The 21316-nt window shown below is 37.8% G+C and overlaps 1 long non-coding RNA gene across 3 annotated transcripts in view; it reads left to right on the forward strand.

Annotated features, from left to right (window-relative positions):
- Positions 1–678: 678 nt before the first annotated feature.
- LOC140624528 (uncharacterized) overlaps positions 679–21316 on the forward strand; it is a 268997-nt gene continuing 248359 nt past the window's right edge. For all 3 annotated transcript variants that reach the window (XR_012024002.1, XR_012024005.1, XR_012024003.1), the window contains exon 1: positions 679–724. This is a non-coding gene — a long non-coding RNA (uncharacterized lncRNA). The remainder of the gene's footprint in view (positions 725–21316) is intronic.

A 21316-nucleotide genomic window follows, 5' to 3' on the forward strand; every position in this document is an offset into this window, starting at 1 on the left:
CACACACACACACACACAGAAATTATCAAGTACTCAATATCCATATATTTTTCCTAAGCAAAAGAATTTTAACCACCCTCCCCCCGCCCCCGCCGATCTTCTGTTCTTTGGAAAGATAAACAGACCTCTAGGTCCACCTCCGGAAGTGCTTAACGAAAGAGGATAGAGCAGGTAAATGTTTCAAAGTTTCAGAACCTTTTTTTTTTTTCCCCCAGTAAAGCTAGTGTGTTTACTCCGGGACGACTTCAGCTGAGTCGTGACTAGTCAGCTCAACTATGGGCGCGCGGCTTCCACATCCTAGAAAACCGAGCCCTCCACGGCGGCGAACTGCCCCAAAGGCAATTCAATTCAAGGAGGGGTCTCGCCCCGCCCACCGCCCGGGCCCCGCCCACCCTGGGCCCTGGGCCCCGCCCATTGCAGCACCCCCCCCCCCGTCCCCAGACCCCATTCCCCAGCCTCAGGCCCCGCCCACCGCCCCCAGGCCCCGCCCACTACCCTGCCCAAGCCACGCCCACCTGCCACAGCCACGCCACTGAACCCGAGGCCCCGCCCACCGCACCCCCGCCCCCCGTTCCCAGACCCCGCCCACCTCCGCTCCTGGGGCCCAGGCCCCACTCACCATCCCCTGGGCTCAGACCCCGCCTCCGACCCCGCCCACCTCCGCCCCGCCCCGCCAGGCCCCGCCCACCGCGCTGACGCCTGCCCCACTGCGGCCGCCTGCGAGGTAAGCACACGCTTCTCGGCCTCTAAACTTCCAAACAGGCCCCTCCACACAGCCCCTGGGGTGCTGAAGGAGATACCGTAATCAGACTCGTTATCAGAAAAATTTTTTTAAAAAGCTCATGAACGCTCCAAGGCCTCACCCACAGTTAATCCAACTTTAATGGCCTTATCTTACCCGCTCCGGCCTTCCTCCGAGTCCAGCCTCCATCGTTTCCGGGGGAGGGCGGGACTTCCTGTCTGGGGAGGAGCCAATTGGGAACGGGTTCTGCTGCCTGTGGACCCGATTGGCTGAATGCTTTTCAAAGTCCCAGGTAAGAACAGTCCCTCCTGAACATACACCTTAGTCTGTGTCAATGAAAATCAACAAGTTTCCAGTTGTCTCTCTGACTCTACATAATGAAGAGAATGATCATAAAGCACATAGCAGAGCTTTCCTTGCCCGACTCGTTTGGTTCTCTCTGATTCTTTGTGTGTTTGTGTTTAAACTTTCCTTTCCGTTTTTTTTCCTTGCTCATATATCCTCATTTCTATATCAGATTACTCTAGAGAGTAAGCTTTATGAGGCCAGGGATTTACCACGATTCCTGACATAAGAAGAGATCAATATGTAGTTGCTAAATCTTGATTCTTGCTTTGAAATCGGTTGTTTAAAATTTCTTCTCATTTTTTCCTATTGATTTTTCCTATTCCTATTGATTTTACTATTTTTTGGTTTTGTTATTTTTTTTCTTACTTTAAACAAGTTATTGTTAGATTGTTCTGGGATTTATTTTTAATTTTTAATTTTTTGAATTTTTTTGGCGGGGGGGATTTTTTTTTTTTTTTTTTAAGAAAACTTTACCCCCAGGGGATCCCTGGGAAGCTCAGCAGTTTGGCACCTGCCTTTGGCCCGGAGCACGATCCTGGAGTCCCGGGATCGAGTTCCGGGTCGGGCTCCTGGCGTGGAGCCTGCTTCTCCCTCTGCCTATGTCTCTGCCTCTCTCTGTCTATCATGAATGAATAAATAAATAAATCTTTAAGAAAAAAAAAAAAAAGAAAAGAAAACTCTACCCCCAACATGGCTCTGGAACTCAGCACCTGGAGAGCAGAAATGCTCTATTGACCGAGCCAGCCAGATGCCCCTGTCTTGGGCTACATTACCCTCTATGGTTATATGTGATTATTTGCAGAAATGCTTTTTTCTTTTAGACTTGTAACAGAAGAAATTGAGGCAAAGTAATAAAGAAAGATTCTTGAACTTGGGCCTAGAATCTTGATTTGGTCATGTTCAAGCCTGGCAGATTATCTAACATCTCTGAACTTCAGTGGACTCATCTATAATCATTTTCTAACAAGGTGGTTTATGAGGGTTTAATGAGACAACATGTATAAAAGTCCCTGGCTTACAGAAAATATTCAGTAAACAATGCCTTGGGCGACAGAAAACATTTCTGATAGTGAAACAATTTCAAGGAAACAAAGAAGCTTAAGAACCTAACTAGAAAGCAAAAATTCTCTGCTCTAATTTCAGCAGTAGCAGTGATTGGGATGTGAGTCCAGGAACATTATGTAACTACTTTGTCTATTATCATCATTTGTAAATGGGATAATAAAGTTTACCTACCTTGCAAAGGTCCTGTACACTGTTAAAAACAAGACGAACAGGCCCCAAGTGGTGTCCCTTATATCATTAAATGGAGACAATTACAGTTTTGGCTCTCCTAGAAATGGAATCTTAAACTACTCAATCAGGAATGACCTGATCAGAGGCCTCTGGGTGGTTCAGTTGATTGAGTGTCTGCCTTGAACTCAGGTCATGATCCAGAGTCCTGGGCCCAGCATTGGGCTTCCTGCTCACTGGAGAGCCTACTTCTTCGGCTCCCTTTGCACCACCACCCACATGCTTGTTCTCTATCTCAAATAAATACATTAAAAAAAAAAAAAAAAGGAAAGAAAAAAAGAAAGAAAAAAGGAATGTCCTAATCAGGACTAGTTAGGTGATCTGCCTGTTAGACCACTGGCATCCATTAAAGGAAAGTAACTTTGCAATAACCAACGTGCTTTTCTGCCCCAATATAACTTCCTTATTCCTGCTCTACTCTGCCTATAAAAGTCTTTGATTTTATACAGCTCCTCAGAGCTCCTTTGTATCTGCTAGATTGGATGCTGCCTGATTCAAATTGATTTTTGCTCAAATAAGCTCTTAAAAATTTTAATATGCCCCTGTTTATCTTTTAATAGTGTATTAGATAAATAGTGTAAAGCAATGTTGTGATAAAGAATATTGCATAAGTCAACTTTTATATTCTATTTTGTGTGATAAATGCTGTTTTAGACAATAGAATGAGTTGGTATGCAAAACATTATTGTGTTAATTATACATAGGACTGTGTTTAATCATTAGGTTAATTTTCCCTGAACATTCTGTAATCTTTATATTAGAGTTACTATTAACTAACACAGCTTGACAAATGCTTCTATTCCTCTATTTGTGTGTGGTGCTATTTTCAGTGAAAAGAAATTATTAGAAATACACTGGTTAATAGGAATGGTATTCAGGAGCTTTTAATGTAGCTTTAGATAGATCAGACCTGCTTGTGAATGTCTCTCTGAAGTCTGAAAATAATGACCACGTTCAGTTCTTGGTCTAGCAAAAAATATCTGGGCCAGGCAACCCCAAGAAGGTTGCAGATTCCAACACAGTAGGAGACTGACCTATTCCTCAAAAAGATCATACTGCTGTCGAAGTCCTGTTCCCTCACCAAACATATAACTGAGCTGCAGATAAAAGTTGAGGTATCGGTGGTAGAGGTTGAGGAACGAAGAAGAATTTGTGGAAAAGGGAAGATGGTCTAGTAACAACTGCCTAATGAGGAAAACAGTACAGTGATTAGATCAAATGTAATATAGATTAGTCCCAAAAATTGTTAACATAGTTTTAGCTGTTATGTTTTTTTGGTTTTTTTTTTTTTGCTTCTGTGACCCTAGAAAGCTATTCACCCTGTTGCATTTTTCTATTTATCTGAAATAGGAGCACAATAGGCATACTCTTCAATTGAAATAAATTTTGAAACCTCAAATAATAATTCTCATGTGTATGATATATGGAGAAATAAAATTTTTGATACCTCTCACTTTCTATTTACAATATGCCCACTAAAGGGGTAGTTAACTGGGTTGAGCAATGGAAGGAGGAGAGTTTAAGCAGAATCACTGTCATCTTAGGACATACCTTTCCTGAAAGCTTACTCCCCTCCTATTTTTTCTGTCATACTCATTCTCCTGTTTGCTTTCTTGTCTCTATTTGGGGGACAATGTTAACGGAAGACTCCCTAGTGAATCTCATCTTCCTTCACTGAGGTGCTTGCCAGAGTGAGGTTTTAGAAGAGAATTCTTGGGGAAAATTCAGAATGAGTAAAGAGGGCACTTTATGTGTGTGTATGTGTGTTCTTCTACATTTATAATTCTATTTGGCTTCAATAACAATCCTGTGAGGTATAAAAAGAAATATTATCCCACTATGCATATAAAGAAATTGAGAGGCTTGGAGAGGGTCACATACTTGTAAGTGAGGCAAGTTAAGTTCATATTCCAAATAGAGCCAGAATGGCTTAGATACAAGGCCTTTTGACATGGAATATAAGACATTAATGTCAGACTTAACCTGCATGACATACACACACACAGAGACACGCTATATATATATATATATATATATATATATATATATATATATATATGAAAAATCTAATGTGGTGGTTTTCATAAAGTTTCAAGAGAAGTCCAGGATGATCTGGAGGGGTCTTAAGAGCCAGCCTATAAGCAGATCTGTGATTCCTACTCTTATCTATTTCATAAGCTATTGATGAAACATGATTTTACTTCATGGATTTTAAGGATCAGCAGCTATAGGATAGATAATTTATATTCTTTGATCATGATAGTCAACTGCAATGTGTTTACCACAATGTAGAAAGCATTGAAAACATCAAAGGAATGGAAAGATGTTACTGTGAGATGAACCCAGTGACCATACTTTAATATTTTTCAAAGTTTTTGGTCTCAAGATTTGTTTATACTCTTAAAAATTATTGATTAGTTTACTTAGAAAAATCCCCCCCCCCCGCAAGAATATGCAAGCACACATTCCATTAGCTACCAGTGTGATGATGCCATCACATGTCATGTCCACTTCTGGAAAGTCCACTGAACACTTATGAGACCATCACTGCGGGGGGGCGGGGGGAGTCTTAGTATTATGATGAATATAAGCGTGACGCCATGAGGCCTCTGAAGGAATCGTAGGGACTCCCAGGGAAACTGAGATCATACTTTAAGAACCACTGACCTATGATTTTGAAGGAAACATAAAGGTACTGAGTTACACACTAAGTCAGGTGTGTATTTTCTCCATATCTGCTTAAAGATCAAAGGACATTGGAATGAATGAAATTTATTTTAAGGAAATGTCATAAAATGTTTTCAGTAATATCTTCACTCTTTAAACCTGTGTTTTAAGATCTTTAAAAAGTTGTGTTGGGCTTCTTTGAAACATGGCAACCACTTTTCTTCCCATGAAGCAAAAATCAAACACAAATTTCAGTTAAAATGAAATTTGGACCTCTCAGCCATTGACAAAATGTTTTAGCTTGATTACTTTGTGTGTGGGGGGGTGTATTCTGAAAACTTAGTCCTTGTCAGTGAATAAAGGGACATTTCAGAAAGTTCGAGGTCTAGGGCATCATCGCAGGGAGGTACACTTCCTTTAACAGAATGGCTGCATGTTCGGTCATCTTGAGCAAAGCATTGTAGTACTAGATTTCTTTAAACAACTCATTGCAGTCCTTACTTAACATTTCAATAATACATTTGAATTGGGCACAATTGGCTCCTTTTGTCTTAATTTTTTTTAAGTTATCTTCCCATTTATGCGGAACCAAGACAAAAGCTTGTCAGTCCCCAAATGCACTTTCTCTGCTTCACTTGGAGAACTGGTACAGCCTGAATGGTCTTTAGTCCCTCCCAACAGCTGCTCTGTGTTTTTACATCTCTCAAGAGGGGTTAATTCTTTACAGCTGTATCCTGCCTTCCAAGAATCTCACATGTGCAAATTATTAATCTTTTTCTATTGCTACAGTAACTCCCCAGGCCATAAACACCCCCTACCTCAAACTGGCCCTTTGCCAAGATAAACTTTGGTATTCTTTCCCTGAAAAGATAATTTGGTCTCCTTCGGTTTACATTGTTATTTAGAACAATTGTTAAGATATAGAAACTTACACACAATTATTTAGAAATAGAAACTTCAGGTTTTGTTGTATAGTTTGAATCTGAGTTTTACATTCCATTTACTTAAAAAATCAGGCTGCTTATACTTTTCACAAGTATACATTTCAATATTTTTAAATTTTGGCATTATGCTAGTTATATCAAATCAGATTTTCTTAAATTAAAAAAAATAGCATGCAGCCTTCCCTTTAGTGTACGCAAATTACGTTTTTTTCAAATGTGATGTGCATGCATTTCCACTTGCCATGTATATCATGTATGTTTTGGTTTATAAATGTATCAACGTTTATTTGTAAGGGAGAAAACAAAATATTATGGTAAGGCAATTTATATGAATACACAAATATGTTGGCTAATCACAGCCCAACGTGTCAATTTTAACATCAAATATGCATTATTGTAGATATTTGTCTCCTTCAAGACTCATTGTAAGATGACCACAACTTGGTCATTTCTCTCTGCCTCCGTGATCTACAGTTTGATTTCTTCCCCCGTCCCTTAGCTACCCTTATGACACCTCCAGCCTTCCAAATAAATGATTTATTTTAAAAGTTAGATATGTCATCATAAAGCATTAAGAAATTCTAGGAATTGCATTTCTCTGTGATTACATGCCTCTAGTGGCGTTCTGAGGCACAAGGCAGAGGGACCCGTGATTTTTACCACCTGACAAGTGCAATAATCCCCCAGAACTGCAAGGCCTGAAGCATCTTATTGCTGTTATGAAACAGAATTTATAAATAAAAATAAGGAAAACAGCCAGAGCCACGCACTTCCTGGGCTTCACTGACAGTGATGTGACAGCCAATCAGAAATTTCCATTTCTGCCCAGATTGCCAAACCAATACTTTTAGTAATAAAGCCTATTCGAAGGGGTATTAAAATGGTTTGCCTCGAATACGTATTTAAACACAAAAGAAGTTTAAAGGTAGGTTCGTTATAATTCAGACACACAATCATTTTAATATATACAGAAAACCTCCCTGTAGACCAATTAAAAGGAGCTTCCAAACAATACTGACTCTTAATTCACATAATATTATAACTCAAGCAAGTTACATTTCAACATTTTTAGATAAGCAGTATAAGAGTAGGAAAAAAGGGATTAGGACAATAGTGAGATTTGAATTGCATTTTGTATTATTTCAACTGCATTTTAACAGCCTTTATGACTGAAAGAGGGAATAAGAATGCAGAAGGAACAAACTTGTGTAGATTATTTTTTCATTACATGCATTATTCCAGTTTAAAAATGTCAGTTGCTTGTCATGTTAACTAAGAATGCAGTCACCATTGTACATATCTAAAGCTGGAGTTAAACTGAGAGTTTTGCAAAGGACAGATACAAAGAAGTGATTTTTCCTGCTCTCTGTATATAAAAATAGAACTTTCAGAAATGTCATGGCTGACACATTTAGCTGCTGGACATTGAAAATCCTCTTTCTGACTCACAACCTGTGACTGGAACTCTGTCAGGGTAATCAAGAGATGTTATACTATGGAGCACAACAGTAGGGGAGGCTTTGCTATTTGGCCTTGTTTTTAAAGTGAAAGAGATTTAAATTTGGATCATAACATACATAAATGTTTCTTATATTTCTCATCTCTAAAACCCAGAAGAACTCATCATGTAAGGTATTTGTGCAGCTGGTTATCTAATTTAACTATTTATCAAATTTAGTCTTTTATGAGTGTGTGGCCTGCTGAAACAGTAATATGTTAAGAGATAAACATGACTGAATAAATACCTACTACTGTAGGTAGCTGGATTATTTTTTTCTAAGATTGTATTGCAAGTAGTGATGACCATAAAGGAATACAGTGAACCTTCAAAAAAAAAAAAAAAATACAACCACACTTTGGATAGATAATATTTGCCTCCTTTTGATTTCATGTGTAATTAGAGCCCCTCTTTTTTTCAAGAGAGATCAAGAGAATTATGACACATGTTATATTCTTCTCCATTACTCTACAAAAATTTAGAAGAGCTAGGTATTCAGCTTTTTATTATGTCTATGAGTGTTTTCACCAATGAGTACTTAAAGATTTTCATTATAATTGTCAATTTGTGAAAACAGAATATGGCTGAATAAACATTAATGTGAACATCCATGAAATGTATGAAATCAGATTAGACAAGTTCTTAGTGTTCAAAATTCTTCCTGGTATTTAAGAATTACCGTAAGGTGTGTCTTCTTGGCTTTCCCTCACTTTTTGGGAATAGAAACTTCTAGACTTTTCAAGATGAATGAATGACCTTAAAATATTTGGGCCCACTGACGTAGTTGATTTTGATACGACTATAATTTCGGGGAAGATATTCCAATTTTCAATTGGTAATTGATTTAGGGTCCACATTTTATTTTTATTATTTTTTTTTAATTTTTATTTATTTATGATAGTCACAGAGAGAGAGAGAGAGAGAGAGAGGCAGAGACACAGGCAGAGGGAGAAGCAGGCTCCATGCACTGGGAGCCCGATGTGGGATTCGATCCCGGGTCTCCAGGATAGCGCCCTAGGCCGAAGGCAGGCGCCAAACCGCTGCGCCACCTAGGGATCCCTAGGGTCCACATTTTAGATATTTATACTTATTGGAAAGGACATTTTAAACAAAACGGTAGAACTTTGTCATATATCTGCAAATGAAACAGAAGTAGGTTCATTCTCTCCCAAGCCGGGTTGGCTGTAGGCCAAGCCAAGAAGTAACTGTTTGTCTGGTAGTATGGAAAGAACTGTGACTTTTGAGTTAGATTCAAATTCTCCTTCTGACAGTTACCATTTCCGGTGCATTGGGCAAGTTACTTAATCTTTATGAGCCTAAATGTTCTCATCCTTGTAATGGAGGAGATGCCTAGCAGCTTCTAAGCCATGAGGTTTAACAAACCAGGGAATAGCATGAGGTTAGTAGTGTCAGGCCTCTAGAAAGACACTTGATAAACCAATCTTTCCTTTCTTCAGTCCATTTAAAATTTATTTTTTGTCCTTCCTTCCCCAAATTGTAAGTGCCTTATCTTTCCTATGTCCACATTTCCTAGGAATCTTTATGTTCTGCTTGTTAGTCCAAGTTCACCCAAATGAGCAATACTCTGTTCTCCAATTTTCCTTGAATGTATCTATCTGCTGGAGCATAATTATTCTCTTACTCATTCTCTCTGGTTTTAGTGTCTTAAGTAGAAGCTTACCATTCTAGGTACTAACAGGTTAATGTATCCTTACATATTATATAGAATGTATTCTTATAAAATTAATCACAGAATTTCAAACTTGAAAGGACCTACTAAATTAGAGATAAAATTAACTGCCTACAAGGTTAGCCAGATGCAGGAAATCAGCAAAATGGGCTAGGTGAGAGTGTATATGCATGTTTAATACAGAAGAGTGGAATGGAAACCAACTAGAAGGAGCTTGCACCTGTAGAGGGAAGTCACTACCCAGCTCAAGCTGACTGTTGCCTCATGGGGATTCTGGCACAGAACTGTGCTAGATTTTCCATTAAAAAAAAAAAAAAAAAAGAAATGAAACCCAGATTTTTATGTGAAATCTTTTAGTTAACAATTTTTGCTGTTGTTTAAAAACACTGGTTTAGGGATCCCTGGGTGGCTCAGCAGTTTAACGCCACCTTCAGCCCAGGCCATGATCCTGGGGTCCTGGGATTGAGTCCCACATTGGGCTCCCTGCATGGAGCCTGCTTCTCCCTCTGCCTGTGTCTCTGCCTCTCTCTATCTCTCTCTCTCTGGGTCTCTCATGAATAAATAAATAAAACCTTAAAAAAATAAATAAAATAAAAACCCTGTTTTAAACCAAATGAATCTACTGGCCAGATCCAGACAAGTGGTCATGTTAGAACCTCGGTTAAATCATCTGATTCTAATAATCTGATGTGCAGATGAAGACATTGAAACCCAGAGAATCAAGTTATTTCCCCAAGGTTATTTAGTGACAAAACAAGGACAATAACCAAGGTTTCTAGACACATGGCTTAAAAATGCCATCTTTGGCTACTTGCCTCTTGATTTCTTCCAACACACATATGATGTTTTGGAAGTATATCATTTTCTTAGGGTCACAGGTACAATAGGTAACAATATTCTTTCCTTACACTAAAGAATCTTCTAGTTCCTCAGTCTCCAAATCTTCCAAGTGAAGGCCATGTAGAGAGTATCTGATCAAGAAACTTTTACTTTAATAATAAAAAAGTTTGTATACCTTCTCCAAATATATGAGTTTACCCTTTGAATGACTTTTATCGTGCTCCAGAGTTATTTATACTTTGGAATTATTTGCCTTGAGTTTATTATGTTTCTTTCTTTCTTTTTTTTTTTTTGAGTTTATTATGTTTCTAATGACATTTTAATATTTTAGGGACATTTAGGACAATTTAATATTTTGCAGTACTCAAATACATAATTTAACTTTTCAGAATTAACTTGACATGCTTCAGATGAGCATATGTATATGTATAATCCACTTGAACAAGTTTAGATTTTTGGAAATCAAAGATTAATAAGTATGGACATAGTCCTTTGGCATCAGCATGTCATTTCTGTGTTATAAAAGTGAAAGAGAACTCATTTGTTGATTTGTGTATGAAGGTTTCTATATTCAGGAGCTCTCTAGACTCTAAAAGCTGATTAGCAATTTGTGAACAAAGTTGAAGTAATTTTGGCATTTTTACCTTAGAGTAAATTATAACTCAAGTTTAAAATTCTAGTGAGCAAACTTCTTTTATTATTATACCTCGATGGGTACTGGTTGCTAAATTTTAATCCTCTTGAGGCTTCTCATTTGGATATTTGAATTTCAATGTGGCACACAGGCATTTTCAAGACTAAATTGAAACCCACCCTCATCACGTACTAATTGAACAGAACTGTCCATTCCAATTGTGGGTAATGGAGATTAGGGTGCTTACAAATATAGTCCATTGATTAGGTTACATGGTGTAATTTCAGGGCTGTGAAATATTTCTACCTCTGGTTTTCCTCTTCCCTTGGGGTGCCCAGTCTTCTCTGTGACCCCAACTTGCTTCAAGATTTTTAAATTTGCTGCTAACTACGGTAGATGCATTTCCTGACCTTGCTGTGGGAATAGACCAGAAGTCCCTCAAGTGCTATAGGAACTAATTAATATGCATATTATTCTAGGAAAGAATCATTATTTCATGGATATCTTTGTGAGAGTATTTGCCATTATGGTTAATTACTAAGGCCATGCCCATTGCTAATACAGAAAAAGATTCTTTATTTAGATATGATATTTTTGTTATATAACTTCATGTATTTTATATAAGTTTTTGAATACATAAAGTTGAATATTTGAAGTTTCTATACTACTCTTAAAGTTCATTCTAGGATTGATAAGTGCTATATCAAAAACAGGCTCAGAAATCATCAAACTTTCCTAAGACTTTTAGAAACTTTATAATTTACTTTTGGAAACTTAAAAATTTACATTAGGTTAAGGTGATAACTACAGAAAACGATTGTAGTCATTTTACATTTTACTTAATGTAATGATACAAATACCTGTTGGATGATTATGAAGAGTGAAACACCACACTGTAACAGGCACAAGAAATAGCATGATCAATAAAGCATGATCTCTGAAATTTCTTCCCTCAATTGTCCTTATTCATCTTCATTGGGAGCTTTCTTGCTGATGGCACAGGCCAGCAGGAACTGATAGGCGTAAGAGAGAGAACCCAGTATCAGAAAAGGCTACTGAGAGTGAGGAGGTGGTTATCCAGGCCAAGTAGCCAGTGTTAGGGTGCTGCTTGGGATGAATACAAGGTTACATCTTCAGCTCGACAATAAGACTGGGCCTTAGACATTAATATGTAGCAGGTTTTTGGGATGCCTGGGTGGATCAGTGGTTGAGCGTCTCCCTTAGGCTCTGGGTGTGATCCCGGGGTCCGGGATCAAGTCTCACATCAGGCTCCTTGCAGGGAGCCTTCTTCTCCTCTCCCTCTGCCTATGTCTCTGCCTCTCTCTGTGTGTCTTTCATGAATAAATAAATAAAATCTTTAAAAATAAATATGTGGCAGGTTTTTGAGGCAAGGAAACTGGAGTATAGTCACAAGAAAAAAGACTGAGTTACTGGGCTTGGGACATCAAGTGGAAATCTAGCTAAAGATAACTCAAATACCCAGTCTCTTAACTTGAAAACTGTCTCGGCTTGGTCCTCAATCCACGTACAGGGTGGAAGCCTTATTGGTTCAAGGAGCTTGAACCCTCTGTCTAGTCACTGGATGTTTACTAATCTAACACATGGGAATGATGCATTGGACATCAGGCTAAAAATTAAAATTATGATTAAAAAATACTAAAGAAAGACATCAACAACCACGCCCTATGGGGAAAACAGTTTCCAAAGATGAATTCCAGACAAACTGAAATAAACAAACAAAAAAAAAACAAAAAGAAAAGAAAAACATCCAGAAGTGAAATCCTCAGAGGGGAAAAAAAAACCCCACAATGACTCATAATCCAGAGTTGCTATAATATATAATCTAAAATATCTACTTTTAACAATATCAATCAATCAATCAATCAATCAGTCAACAAACCATTCAGAGAAACTGGAAGACATCATCCACACTCAGGGAAAACAAAAGAAAACAACAAAGAACAGTGAATAGACTATCTCCGAGGAGGCCTAGATCTTTTGTTTATCAGACAAAGATTTCAAAACAGCTTTTGAAAATATTTCAGTAGTTAAAGGAAACCTTGCATGAAGAATTGAAGAAAAGTATGAATAGGAAATCAATAAAGAAATAGGAACTATTAAAAAGGAACAAATGGAAGTTCTGGAGTTGAAAAGTACAGAAATGAAAGAGAAAAAAATCCACTAGTTGAAATCAATAGCAGATATAAGATAAACAGATATAAGATGGCAGAAGAAAGGATCAGTGAACTTGAAAATAGAACAATAGAAAATAGATTGATCAATAGAAATAATCCCATGAAGAAAATATAAGAAAATAACTGAAGAAAAGTGAATAGTATCTGAGATGCCTGTGAGCCGATATCATATGTGCCAACATATTACAATGAGAGTCTTATAAAGAGGGGAGAAGGGGGTAGGAAACATATCTGAAGAATAATGGCCAAATCTGTCTCAAATTTGATATTAAACAATAAATCCAAGAATCTCAGTGCATTTCAATAAGAAAAAAGACAAGGTATTCATGTCCCAGACCTATCATAGTCAAATATTAAAACCCAGTACCAAAGGGAAAGTTTTGTGTTTTTTTTTTAAGATTTAATTTATTTATTTGAGAGAGAGCGTGTGTGTGCACGAATGAGTGGGGTGGGAGGGCATGGGTAGGGGCTGAGAGAGAGGAAGAAGCAAACTCACCACTGAGTAGAGAGAAGTGGGGGCATCTCCATCCCAGGACCCTGAGATCCTGACCTGAGCTAAAGGCAAATGCTTAACTGCCTGAGCCACTCAGATGTTCCAACACTCACTCACTTTAAATACAAAGGTATATATATGTTGAAAATAAAAAGATGGAAAAAGATATACTGTGTGAACAATGATCATACAGATGAAGTGGCTATATTAATATTAAAACAAAATTTGAGAAGATAAAGATTATGAAAAACAAAGAGGGACATGTTTTCTAACAGTAAAGGGGTCAATATCAGAAATGCATAACAATCATAAGTACAAATACATCTAATAACAGAGATCAAATACATTAAGCAGAACCCGACAGAGTTGGAGGAGAAGTAAAATAATTAAAAAATTATGATTGGGGAAAAAAAATATGGTTGGAGATTTCAACCTGGTGTTAAGTTCTCCAACTAGTCTCAAAAAATAATAGTACTAGGCAGAAAATCAGCAAGAATATGTAAGACTTGAATACTTTCATCCAACTAACTATTTTATTTTTCAAGGGTTATTTATTTATTTATTTATTTATGAGAGAGAGAGAGCATGAGTTGGGTGGAGGGGCAGAGGGAGAGGGAAAAGCAGACTCCTCAGTGAGCAGGAGTCTGGCACACAGCTCAATCCTAGGAGCCTGGGATCCTGACCTGAGCCCAAGGCAGATGATCAACTGCCTGAGCCACCCAGGAGCCCGTAACTGACAATTTTATTTTTTTAAATATTTTTTTAATACAGATTATATTAAAACTATAGATCATTTTGAGGAAAATTAACATCTTTACCACAGTGATTCTTCCAACCCCCAGATATGGTATATTTCTTCACTTTTGTAGGGCTTCATTTATGTCATTTATATAAAAATTTTTTTGTATATTTTTTATTGGAGTTCAATTTGCCAACATATAGCATATCACCCAGTGCTCATCCTGTCAAGTGCCCCCCTCAGTGCCCATCACCCAGTCATCCCAACCCCCTGTCCACCTCCCCTTCCACTACCTCTTGTTCATTTCCCAGAGTTAGGAGTCTCTCATGTTCTGTCTCCCTCTCTGATATTTCCCACTCATTTTTCCTTTAATCCCTTTCACTATTTTTTATATTCCCTGAATGAATGAAACCATATAATGATTGTCCTCCGATTGACTTGCTTCACTCAGCATAATACCCTCCAGTTCCATCCACGTTGAAGCAAAAGGTGGGTATTCATCATTTCTGATGGCTAATATTCCATTGTATACATAAACCACATCTTCTTTATCCATTCACCTTTTGATGGACACCGAGGCTCCTTCCACAGTGTGGCTATTGTGGACATTGCTGCTCTAAACAGTGGGGTGCAGGTGTTCCAGCATTTCACTACATCTGTATCTTTGGGGTAAATCCCCAGCAGTGCAACTGCTGGGTCATAGAATAGCTCTATTTTTAACTCTTTGAGGAACCTCCACACAGTTTTCCAGAGTGGCTGCACCAGTTCACATTCCCACCAACAGTGCAAGAGGGTTCCCTTTCTTCACATCCTCTCCAACATTTGTTGTTTCCCGTCTTGTTAATTTTCGCCATTCTCACTGGTGTGAGGTGGTATCTCATTGTGGTTTTGATTTGTATTTCCCTGATGGCCAGTGATGCGGAGCATTTTCTCATGTGCTTGTTGGCCATGTCTATGTCTTCCTCTGTGAGATTTCTCTTCATGTCTTTTGCCCCTTTCATGATTGGATTGTTTGTTTCTTGGGTGTTGAGTTTAATAAGTTCCTTATAGATCTTGGATACTAGCCCTTTATCTGATAGGTCATTTGCAAATATCTTCTCCCATTCTGTAGGCTGTCTTTTGGTTTTGTTGACTGTTTCTTTTGTTGTGCAGAAGCTTTTTATCTTGATTTAGCCCAATAGTTCATTTTTGCTTTTGTTTCCCTTGCCTTCATAGATGTATCTTGCAAGAAGTTGCTGTGGCCGAGTTCAAAAAGGGTGTTGCCTGTGTTCTCCTCTAGGATTTTGATGGATTCCTGTCTCACATTTAGATCTTTCATCCATTTTGAGCTTATCTTTTTTTTTTTAAGATTTTATTTATTTATGAGATACACACAGAGAGAGGCAGAGACACAGGCAGAGGGAGAAGCAGGCTCCATGCAGGGAGCCCATTGTGGGACTCGATCCCAGGACTCTAGGATTACGCCCTGAGCCAAAGGCAGGCGCTTAACCTCTGAGCCACTCAGAAGTTTATCTTTGTGTCTGGTGTAAGAGAGTGGTCTAGTTTTATTCTTCTGCACGTGGCTGTCCAATTTTCCAAGCACCATTTATTGAAGAGACTGTCCTTTTTCCAGTGGATAGTCTTTCCTGTTTTGTCAAATATTAGTTGACCATAGATTTGAGGGCCCATTTCTGGGGTCTCTATTCTGTTCCATTGATCTATGTGTCTGTTTTTGTGCCAGTACCATGCTGTCTTGATGATCACAGCTTTGTGGTACAACTTTAAATCTGGCATTGTGATGCCCCAGGCTCTGGTTTTCTTTTTCAATATTCCTCTGGCTATTTGGGATCTTTTCTGATTCCACATGAATCTTAAGATGATTTGTTCCAACTTTCTTCAAAGTCCATGGTATTTTGATAGGGATTGCAATAAATGTGTAAATTGCCCTGGGTAGCATCGACATTTTCACAATATTAATTCTTCTAATCCATAAGCATGGAATATTTTCCCATCTCTTTGTGTCTTCCTCAATTTCTTTCAGAAGTGTTCTGTAGTTTTTAGGGTATAGATCCTTTACCTTGTTGGTTAGGTTTATTCCTAGGTATCTTATGCTTTTGGATGCAATTGTAAATGGGATTGACTCCTTCATTTCTCTTTCTTCAGTCTCATTGTTAGTGTATAGAAATGCCACTGATTTCTGGGCATTGATTTTGTATCTTGCCACACTGCCGAATTGCTGTATGAGTTCTAGCAATCTTGGGGTGGAGTCTTTTGGGTTTTCTATGTACAGTATCATGTCATCTGTGAAGAGGGAGAGTTCGACTTCTTTGCCAATTTGAATGTCTTTTATTTCTCTTTGTTGCCTAACTGACAATTTTAGAATGCTTCATCCACCATAGCAGAATACACATTCTTTTCAAATGCACATAAAACTTCTTCTAGCCCTATAAAGGTCAAAGTAAATCTCAATACATTTTAAAAGACTGATTTTAGAGCAGTGACATGGCATGCATGAGGTAGTGTGGATGTGGGTACCCTTGCTCCTTCCTCTTTTTTGAATCCATCTTCCTGATAGTGGCTGTGTGGCTGAGGTTCAGTCACCAACATGCAGCTCTTTGTCTGGACCCAGGAGCTACACACGCTAGAGGTGACTGGCCAGGAGACAGTCACCCAGATCAAGACTTATGTAGCCTCGCTGGAGAGCATCGCTCCAGAAGATCAAGTCATGCTCCTGGCAGGCATGACCCTAATGGATGGGGCTACTCTAGGTCAGTGTGGAGCAGAGGCTCTGTCCACCTTGGAAGTAGCCTGCTGCACTTTTGGAGACATGCTTGGTGGTGAAGAACACCTGGCTTGTGTTGGGAAAGCAAGAGAGCTCCCAAGGTGGCCAAATGGGAGAAAAAGACAGGCTGAACCAAGAGGTGAGATGCAGTACAACAGGTACACAGCTTTGACAAGAGGAAGAGCCCCCATGTCAACTCTTAAGTCCATTGTAATCCAGGCTTTGCCTACTAAAGCCAGTTGGTTCACTCAAAAATAATAATAATAAAAAATAAAAGATTGATTTTATGTGAAGTATGTTTACTGACAATGAAATTAAATAGGAAATCAGTAACAAAAAGAATTTTTGAGAAATTGCAAATATTTGGAAATGTATAGTTTTAAATGTCTATGCCGTTGACCCTTGAACAAAACAGGTTTGAACTGCATAAGTCCACTTGAATGTAGATTTTTTTTCAATAGATATATAGGAATTATTTTTTGAACAATTTGAAAAACTTGCAGAGGAACTGCATAGCTTAGAAATAGCAAAAAACTAAGTAAAAGGTATGTCATGAATGTATAAAATATATGTAGATACTAGGGTTTTTTAATCATTTACTACCATAAAATATACAAAATCTATTATAAAAATTTAAAATTTATGAAAACGTAGGCACACAAATACCTACTGAGTGTATTTGGTGCCATTTGCAGTCAAAATAAATGTAAACAAATATAAATATGTAGTATTATATTATAAATGTATATAATTAACTGTAGCAATACTGTACTACTCTAATAATTTCGTAGCACCCCCTGTTACTGTGACTTCAAGTGTTGTGGGTATCCACGTCAAGTGCCCATAGGATACTAATCATCTCTACGTGAATAGTTGTCCCTCCAGTAAATTGCATATGGCAGTAAAAAGTGATCTCTTGTGGTTCCCACTATTAATAGTTATATTTTTGGGGGGGAGTCAAAGGTTATAAGTGGATTTTTAACTGCATGAGGGTCAGTGTAGTAACCCAGTGTTGTTGAAGGGTCAATTGTACAAAAAAAAAAAAAAAAAAAAAAAAAAGGTCAATTGTAATTTTGAAAAAGAAAGGTCTTAGATCAATAACTTAAGTTTTCACCTTAGAAATAGAAGCAGGAGAGTGAAATGAACACAAGACACTCATTAGAAAGAAGATAATAAAGATCAGAATGGAAATCAGTGGGGAAAAAAAGAAAACACAAAAATAATAGAGAAAGTGAAATCAAAAGTTGGTTCTTTGAAAAGTTTAACAAAATTGATAAATCTCTAGGTAGACTAAGAAAAAAAAGGCAAATCCAAATTAGCTAAATCAGAAAAGAATGAGGGTATACAGCTACTAATCCTGGAGACATTAAAATGAGAAGAGAATATTATGAACAATTACATGCCATTTTGAGAAATTAACAAGCTGATTCTAAACTTTATGTGAAAATTCAAAGGACTTAGGAAAGCCAAAACAATTTTGAGAAAGAAAAACAAAGTTGGAGGCCTTATATCATCTAATTTCAAACCTTATTATAAAGCTATCATAATCAAGGCAGTGTGGTATTGCTATAATATCAATGAAACAATAGAACAGAATTGAAAGTCCTTCATATTTATGGTCAACTGATTGTCATCAAAGTTGATAATGCAAGTCAAGTGGAAAATAAAAGTCTTTTCAGGAAATGGCTATGGGGAAATTGAATATCCATATGTAAAATAAGTGAAATTAGACCAGTATCTCACATCATATTTAAAAATCAACTCAAAATGAATCACAGACCTAAATGTAGTAAATAAAACTATAAAACTTCTGGAAGCAATCAAAGGATAAAATCTTTATGAGGTTTAAGTAAAGATTTCCTAGATAAGATACCAAATACAGGATCTATAATAGAAAGAAATAATGAATTCAACTTCATCAAGATTTTAAACTTTTGCTTTTCAAAAGGACACCGTCAAGAGAATGAAGATGAGCCCAGACTAGGAAAAAATACTTCCAAATCATCTATCTGAAAAAAGGTCTTATATCCTAGATTTGAAAGAAGTATTACAAATCCACAAGAGGACAGTATGATTGAAACATAGGTACAGCAGCCAGCCTCCAGATAGCTTCTAATGACTTCTTGTCTTTTGATGTTCCTTTCAGTAGTGCCCTCCCACATTGTGTCACAGTTGCACTGTGTGACCAATGGGCTGCAGCAGGAATGAGGCTGTGTCACTTCTAAGGCTCAGTCATAAAAGCCATTGAGGTTGTGCCCAGCTCTCCTTTGGATCAATCATTCTCAGATAAGCTTGCTATCATGCCATGAGAAAAGTTTCAGTTAAGAGTCTCATCAGTGAAACATCTTGAAAGTGGATTCTTCAGTTCAGTTCTAGTCAAGCCTTCAGGTGATTGACGTCTTAGCTGCAATCTCCTGAGAGACATGGAACCACAAACACTAAGCTAGGCAACTACTAGATTCTTGACCCTCAGAAATGATGTGAGGTAATAATTTTGTTGTTGCTGTTGTTTTAAAGTTGATAAGTTTGGAACAATTTTTTTAATGAAAGTAATTGATAACCAATACAATGAACAAAAGATTTGAATGGATATTTCACCAAAGAATATCTATGAGTGGCTAATTATTGCATGAAAAGATGCTCAACATCATTAGTCGTTAGGGAAATGCTAGTTAAATCCACATCGTGATATACTACAAACACACCAGCATGACTATATTAAAAAATACCGACAGTACCAAGTATCAGTAAATGTGTGGAAAAATGGGAACACACATACACACTGCTGGTGGGAATGTAAAATGAAAAAAAAGTTTATTAAAAAATTTAAAATATACTTACCATAATCCAGCATTTGATTCTTAGATATCTACCTAAGAGAAATGAAATATGCCCACAATGCCACATTATACATGATAATTCGTAACACCATTATTCATAATGCTCCCCAAATTGGAAACAATCCACATGTCCATTGATTGGCAAATGGATAGACAAAATGTAGAATATCCATAAACAAAATATGGCATATCTACAGTGAAGTGTTTTTTAGCAGTAAAAAGGAACAAATAACTGATGTATCCTAGAGCATAGATGAGCCTCAAAAATATTATGCTAAGTGAAAGAAGCCAGACACAAAAGTCCACATATTGTATTTATTTCATTTACATAGTATTTCCAGAAGATTTAAATATGTAGAGACAAAAAGCAAATCACTAGTTGCATGGGGCTGGGCGTGGAAGTGAGGATTGATTGTTAACGGATATGAGGAAACTTTTGGGGATAAGGAAAATGTTCTGACACTTGATTATTGTGATGGTTGTACAACTCTATACATCTCTTTATAAGGAAACTCAAAAGACCTAAACTAGTCAAAACAATTTTGAAAAACAAAAGAGAGGGGAGCATGGGTGGTGCTGTTGGTTAAGCCACCGAGTCTTGGTTTCAGCTCAGGTCGTGATCTCAGGGTCATGAGACCGAGCCCAGTGAGGGCTCTGTGCTCAGTGCAGAGTCTGCTTGAATTTCTCTCTCCCTCTGTGTCTCCTCCCTCCACTTGTGTGCTCTCTCTTTCTCTCTAAAATAAATAAATACATCTCAAAAAAAAAAAAGAAAGAAAGAAAGAAAGAAAAGAAAAGAAAAAGTCGCGAGCTTTCTACTATCTAATTTCGAACTTTATTATAAAGCTAACATAATCAAGATAGTGTAGTGGGGCACCTGGCTGACTCAGTCGGTAGAGCACACAACACTTGATCTTAGGGTCATGAGTTTAAATCCCACATTCAGCACAGAGTTTACTTAAAAAAACAGAAAGAGTGGTATTAGCATAAAATATATGCACTTTCAAAGATTTATATACCTGCAATAGGTGAATTTTATGGCATATGAATTATACATCAATAAAGCTGATATTATTTGGAAGAGGTACAGAGAACTGTGATAGAGAGAAACTGATTCTAAATGAAGGTACCTGGGAAAAATATGAATACGTAGAAATTGAGGTAGAATTCAAAAACGAAGAACTTGTGGTAGTGGTTTACAGGGAAAAGCAGTTCTGGTCTGCAGAAAAGATTAAAGTTGCAAGGCTGTGTATGGGGCACCTGGGTGGCTTAGTCAGTTAAGTGACATACTCTTGAATTCAGCTCAGGTCATGATCTCAGGGTCACTGGATGAAGCCCAGCTTCAGGCTCTTCACTCTGGGGGTGGGGTGGGGGGTCTGCTTCAGGATTCAGAGAGGAGGTAGGATCTGAGTCAAGACTTGCAAGGTAAATGGGCCTTGGAGAGGGGGAGGGTGAGTGGGAGTGAGGAGGAACAGCTTGCCAGCAAAACCCTGAGTCAGCAATGCCCAAAGCTAGCAAGGTAACAGGGCACTTTCCAGTTGCTCTTGGCAACTTCCATCACAACTCGTGCTTCAGGGTTTTCTTTCTCCCTCTGCTCTGTCCCTATCTCGGGCACATGCTCACAAACATATGTGC

This window comes from Canis lupus, chromosome 34 (genome assembly GCF_048164855.1).
Source record: "Canis lupus baileyi chromosome 34, mCanLup2.hap1, whole genome shotgun sequence".
In the NCBI taxonomy this organism is placed as follows: Eukaryota; Metazoa; Chordata; class Mammalia; order Carnivora; family Canidae; genus Canis; species Canis lupus.